The sequence below is a fragment of the Sinohyriopsis cumingii genome, chromosome 9 (genome assembly GCF_028554795.1).
Source record: "Sinohyriopsis cumingii isolate HCF-2022 chromosome 9, ASM2855479v2, whole genome shotgun sequence".
Lineage (NCBI taxonomy): Eukaryota > Metazoa > Mollusca > Bivalvia > Unionida > Unionidae > Sinohyriopsis > Sinohyriopsis cumingii.
The window spans coordinates 36,890,088-36,897,195 of NC_142969.1; positions in this window are offsets into that span (position 1 = coordinate 36,890,088).

The window sequence follows — 7,108 nt, forward strand, 5'->3', positions numbered from 1 at the left end:
AGGTTTCATCTTAGAATTAGTGAAATTAGTCAGGGAACCAGACTAACTTTACAGCGGAACCTAGACGCTTTAAACTGCACCTATTTGTTTCTGCGAAGCGTCTCCATGATCAAACGGTTGGTTGTAGAATTTTAAAAATGGCGTCCAGAAGGCGATGTATGTTAAAGGGAAGATAAGCTTTCTGAAAAGTGTTAATAATCAACACAGAAGAATAAAAAGGAGTATTCAGATTCTTGTGAATAAGCTTACGTTTATTTAATATTACGTGCCAATTTGAGTATGTCTCGATGTGGGAGATATGATTGCTGTCGTAATGTGAAATGGAAATGATTTCCAAGAATTATGTCAAGTTGAGAGATAGCGACAAGCCATTGAGCTGCATAGGGTTTGGAACTAGAGTTTGTACAACTGTTCTAGTGGTAAATAAAGTCTACATGTACTTTACAAACTTTTCAATTGAACATGTTTATCGTCGATGCATTGAACTTTTAATTACGATAGCAGTTATTGATATTTTGTTACACCTTACTAAAAACTGGTCAATCTCACGGAAAAAAGTCAACTGCTTACTGAGACAGCCTCGTCAGGGTTGGCAGGTCTGGGTTACTATTGATATTGCTCGGACAGCAAATCTGACTTTTGTATCCATACTGGTTGCTGTAGGTAATCGAAGCTGAATAACAACTGCAAGATGAAATCACCAAGAACAGCGTTTCACTCACATAATACAAATGCAGGTGTGTGACTGTAGATGCTATTTGTGGAATGACCGTTGGTATTGTTGCTGCTGCATTTGTGCCTGACGACCCGTGTGAATGTTTTGGTCTCAGCTTATGAATGAAAATAACGTACGATTTGCAATTGCAATATGATCTTTTTTGGAGTGAAACAAAATTTCTTGCCAAGGTTCATGGTGGCTGTTTAACCGCAAAGAAACTTCAGATATTCCTATGTCAATATCATCGCACTACTGGCCTATCCACCATTTACCAGTTTCATAGTCAGAAAAGATATGAATGCATGTCTTGATGCGCTGATACCTTGTAGGGTAAATTATGTTTCTCCTTCGAATACATTCCTCAATCACTGTATTTTAGGAGTATTAGCCTACTACCTCAAGAATCCAGCCACACAAAAGGTTGCAAATCATCTTTTTTTCTCATTTAGAGAAAGGGTAATAACTCTTGACCATTACCTGCCCTTGCTATCTCCAAGTTTCGCCAGATTTTAGCTTCACTGCTGTACAGGTAGCATGTACAGTTTATCTGTGGACAATCCAAGCCGTTTGTGTGTTATAATTGAACCATTCAACGTTCCTTTTGGAACTATTGTGTGGATTACTCTTTCTGCTCCAGGTTGTATACATTATTTTTATAATTTCTGCCAAATGTAAGTGATATTATCACGTTTAGGGACTTCGTCTATTTAAGACCAGCTCACACCAAGCTATCATTGACCTCATGCAAGGTCATAACGAGTTAGCGCAATTTTGACGTTTACTCTTACTGTTCATGACAGATATGGCTTTGGCAAGTTAATTGCATGCTTCATTGCTACTTTATGCTTCATTTTTTCTTTTTGTATTGTTTCAGCAAAAATGTGTTGTTGTTGTTGTTGTTGTCGTGGGGCTTAACGCCATTTTTCAGCACACGATAGGCTATACATGGCGGCCAGTATTAATGGTGGAGGAAGAACCCGGGAAAACCCCGGAAAGAACCACCGACCCTCGAGAAGCAAAAATGTGAAATAAATGTATAAATGTATATGTTCAAAGCATAGTCTATACTGAATCAAATGCGACATTGACTATTTTTGATTACTCCTTTAGTAGCAAGTGAGTATCAGAATTACTAATTTATGCTTTGTTTTCTTTTGTGCTGCTTTAGCAGAAATGTCTACTACACATAAATGTAAATTTCAGAGCAAGAGAGTTAAGGATGATCCTTCCCGTACGAACTTTTCCACATGGAATGGATATGAAATCCATACGTACTTTTACCGAAATATCCATATGGACATTTCTGTTCTATAGTTAAAGCACTCTTATGGATTTCAGTGTATCCATATGGAAATGTTATGGACTCCGTATGTAGTCCGTATGGAAAATCTCATGGAATATGCTAATTAGTCCATGAGATCTGTAGGTTGTCCAAATGGAATAAAATTAAAATTACATATGGAATTTGGCAATAATCCATATGGAATTTGTGAATAGTCCATATGGAATTTGGCAATACTCCATATGGAATTTGTGAATAGTCCATATGGAGTTGGCAAATATACCATATGGAATTTGTAAATGTTCCATATGGAATTTGTAAATAGTTCATATGGAATTTGGTAATAGTTCATCCCATACAAAAATTTCCAGAGGTTTTTCATACATTTCAGAAGGTTTCAGATTAATAATGAATATGACTTAAACAGGACTTTATTAACCAAGGTGATATTAAGTTTGCATGACTTTTTTTTACAGATGTTGTAATTATATAACATCCAAGGCAAGAGATATGGGAGTTAATAATAATAATACAATTAATAATAATAATGACTTTATTTAGAGAAGGTAACTTAATTACAGAACTAATCTACCTTGAGGCCTTCTATCTGTTATGTACAATATTTATAGTATATACAACATGATGTGAAGAATCTGGGTTGACACTAAATAATTAAGTGATTTTACAAATCAAAGTATCAAGCCAAGAATATATGCACAGGCATCTGTGAACACATAAACATATATAAAATATTAATCTGCACTGAAAAATTCCACTGTGAAAATAATGCAAAATTACAGAAAAGTATCCATTTGAGACATGAAAAGAAATGCTAAAAGCCTGCCATGTCACTTGTACTGCAACTTGATTTTTGATTAATGTACAAACTATGATGCTGTTGTGGTCTCTTGAATTAGTCCTTGTTCAATAAGCAGCCGTGACAAACGTTTATCATGATAGAAGTACTCTTATTTTACACTGAATTCCAACACACCTAGAACATTTAGATAATATACACAATAATGTCTCATGATATTGAACGATGATTCTACGTGTGGGCCAAGAAAATTCCGCAAAGATATGACCATCTTTGATAGACATGGGTATTTCGCAAGAATTCCCACCACTGATCTATACGTTGTCCTCCTTAAATTCATCCTGGAAGTTAATCAGTTTTAAGTGATATAACTTCGAAATCATCCTGGTTCAATTCCTTGTCCTATTTAGCACGTTAGCCGCTACTGTAGAGTTGTTTATGGCACAAAAATGTTACTCCTGGCGTTCAGTTTTCATACACACTGACCAGTTACGCTCCCATCAACTTTGATTCAAGCTATTCTCTTTGCCGCACATTTTTCAAATGGTTATTCAAACTCGTATCCCGCTCGAATTGCCATATTTAGCATTCCTGTCAGTTTCCGTTACGCAACGACTCATTGGACAAGTACACAAAACTTTGACCAATCAGAAAGCTCTTTACAACGGTCATCCTTTAAATAATAAACGGAACGAACACTTATTAGAAAGCCCGTTGCGGAATGGGACCGGATAGAGCATTATTTTAAAAAAGTTCCGGAGACGATATTAAAATAGGGTCCATATCGAGGAAAATCAGATAGGCGTTCCAGAATGATCAGACCCTCTGCTGAGTAGGGATGATAAGTGGACTAGAGAAAAGGTATCCTTTCAGTCAAATGTGCAATGTAGATCCCAGCCAAATGTCAGGAGACGTCAGTCTAACCATGCTAGGAGGCAAGCATACCGATGAGGCATGAAACCAAGTTTCTGCGCCTTAAGCCTCCTAACGTTAGATATTGACTTACCCATCCCACCGCCCGCAGACTGCCTACCCGTGGACGGACGCCTCTCCTATTTTTAGATTGATAGGATCTCCCTATTTGCTCAGATCAATAGGGAGTTCCAGCTAATTTTGGAGGGGCTTCGAATTTCATTTATCCTACCCCTCCCTTTTCTCCTTTCTCCAATACACGGAAATACCATCAGAACAAGAGAAGAATGTTTCAAACAGTAATGATCACGTCCGAGATACGATCATTCCTGAATCAGCGGCACAACATCGTCCGTGCTGACCACATGAATGCCGCTAGAGAAATGGTGTGGACCGATGCCAGTACGTATGGTTGCCGGACTTCACTACCATCATCGGCACGTGGAGCCAGGTGAGCGGCCTTAAAACGTCAACATTCTAGAAATTAAGGGTAGCATTAATGCCTTTCACGTGTAGAAAGATCGACTCTTAGGAGAAACGGTTCTCATTACGTCCGAAAACTCTGTGTGATGGTGTCCTACCTCCTCAAACGAAGGGTGGGACCAACGTTCGTGTGAGAATCTTCATATCAACGTACAAATCAGGCACATTCCAAGCAGGCTCAATGTCATGACCAACACTCTATCCAGGAGATGTCAAGTCCTTGACACAGAATGGTTTCTCTGTGAATCAGTCAATATTCAGATTTGTGCACTTTGGGAGCGTCCGATGACTGCCCATTTTGTGACAGGGTGGAATCACAAGCTACACATTTGTCTGCCCAGTCCCAGACCTAGATGTTTGGGCCGTGGATGCACTGTCAATCAGTTGGGAGGCGTTGTTGGCATTTGCCTATGGTCCCACAGTTCTGATAACAAAAGTAATCCAGACATTACGTGGTCAGAAATACATGATGATTCTTAATGCCCCTCAGCTGGGACACGTTCTGGATTACCAATCAACTCGATCTAGCGATAGATCTACCCAGGAAGAATCTGACCAACCCGGATCTTCTCATGCATGCACGGTCACGATTGTTCCATCCCTGGCTGGAAAGTCCTATTCTTCACGCTTGGCTCTTGTTCAGACAGCCTTGCGAGACAAACAATTTGAATGTTCGATTGTGTAGAGAATCTAGAGAGCAAGAAGGACCTCCACTCTGAAGGCTTAAGTGTGTGTGTGTGTGTCATTTGGTTTTTTAAAGTAGATTTAACAATCTTTTAGTCATATCGCTACGATGTCTGCAGTGTGGCAGTTTATAGTGATGTCTAGCACTGGGGTATCATGCCGCAGACATGTAGCATTATGTCCCACCCAGTCACATTATCCTGACACCAGGCCGACCAGTCCTAACACTAACCTCTTAATGCTGAGCGCCAAGCGAGGCAGCTGTTAGTACCATTTTTGCAAGTTTTTAGTATGACTCGCCCGGGGATCGAACCCTTGACCTGCCGCATCCAAGACAGACGCTCTAACCAATAGGCCACTGGAGCGCTTAAGACGAAAGTTTTCAGGGACTGGTACCATCTCATAACATCGTCCCTCTGAGTGCCTCAATCCCTCAGTTTCCCGACTATTTGCGCTGGATTTTTGAGGAGACACAGTTGGTCCCAATTACTATCAAAAGCTACCGCTCCATGATCTCGGACATATTCTGATGAGATATTGGACATGACAATATTTCGCATGTTTTAGCTAATATTGGATTTCATCGAACAGAAACTCTGTTTCCACATGGCATCTGTCCTGGGTTTTAACATGGCTCAATTCAAACAAAATTCAAACCTTTAGCCAACACTCCAATAAAGTTACTATCATACAGACCACGTTTCCTGATAGTTGTATCTTCAGCATGCAAGGTAATTGAGCTACATGCCCTTTCCGTCATCCCAAACTATCTTCAGGTCAGGTCAGATTTTTAGGTTGTCCTCTTTATACAAACAGGCTTTGTAGCCAAAATTTGGTCACTCTATGTCGGTCATCAAAGAGTCGGCCCTTGCTCGCTATCTTCTACAGACAGGTCGAGAGCAGCAGCCATGCAAGATCCTGTTCTTGCACTCAAGCACTACTTGAAATGCACAGACAAGTCATGGCTACACGTTATGCACAAAGACAAGTCGTGTCTAGCGCAAACACCTGTCTCTTCCGGTGAAGGTCAGTAAATAGGATATCACACCTCAAGTCCTTGCTTCGTGGCTGAAATGGTGTGATATGAGATCTCACAAGACAAGACTCGCATCTTGAAGATTAGCGATTTTGCTATTTGAGGAATCTCTACGAGCCGAGTACTTGAACTAACATTTCGATCAGACATGTAATAGAAGTTGTCGGTTGGCATGTAGAGTAAACCTTCTTGAGTTTTTATCTCAGCGGTTTCGCTTCGCAGATGCAAACCTTGAATCTGGTCAGTCCGATACTGGCAGCACAGACAGGCACCAGATCCAGTTAAAACAATCAACACAGCCTATCAGCTTCGCCAGATTCACCAGTGAATTGTTTCAATTATTCTTGACCATATGTAGGGGTCACAGACAATGTGACCCTTTGTTTTATTGCTTACGTAATTATCGTTCGCATGTGGAATCCAGACATCATCCCTAGAAAGATACCCGAGGTAGAGGTCGGATGCTCAGCATCCCCTCATCTTATTATTTGCGAGGTAATTGGCTAATATAAATAACTTAATATGATTATGAAAGTATTCTCGGAGAATAATAATTTACTTCAGAAATTTCTTTACCAGACACCTGTTTAACACTGCCTTCATGCGCGTTTTTTTTTTTTTTGAGCGTCAGAAATGACAGCGGTAAAGGTCACATACACCATACATTACAAGAAACCCGTCATTGCAACCATTGAATGCAATATCACAAGCAAAATATCAATATCAACAACACAACTTTGTCATTAGCGACACCATCACCTTGCAGAATTGGATTATTGCTATTGTCCTTTCAGTATATCATGACCGTATTTGACTCGAAAATAGTCTTACGGATACATAAATAAAAACGAATATGTGACGGAGGGGAAATGAGCACGAAAAAACAATATCGAGGTCCATGAAGTTGTCCTGCTGAAATGCAAGGTTGTAATTGTTATTATAAAACATTAAATATTTTCTATAGGTACACATACGTGGGCATTGCACAGTCTGCAGAACGTCGTATTATAAACCGTTCATAATCTGCATGTTCATTTGCGTATTTGTTAAAGATCATAGACGGGCCAGCAGATATTGCGTAATCGTCGCTATATGTAACGAGTCAAATAACAGCCCTAGGAATGTGAAGGTTGCTTAAAAATGATTCAATTTCCTATCCATTGATGATATAATGTG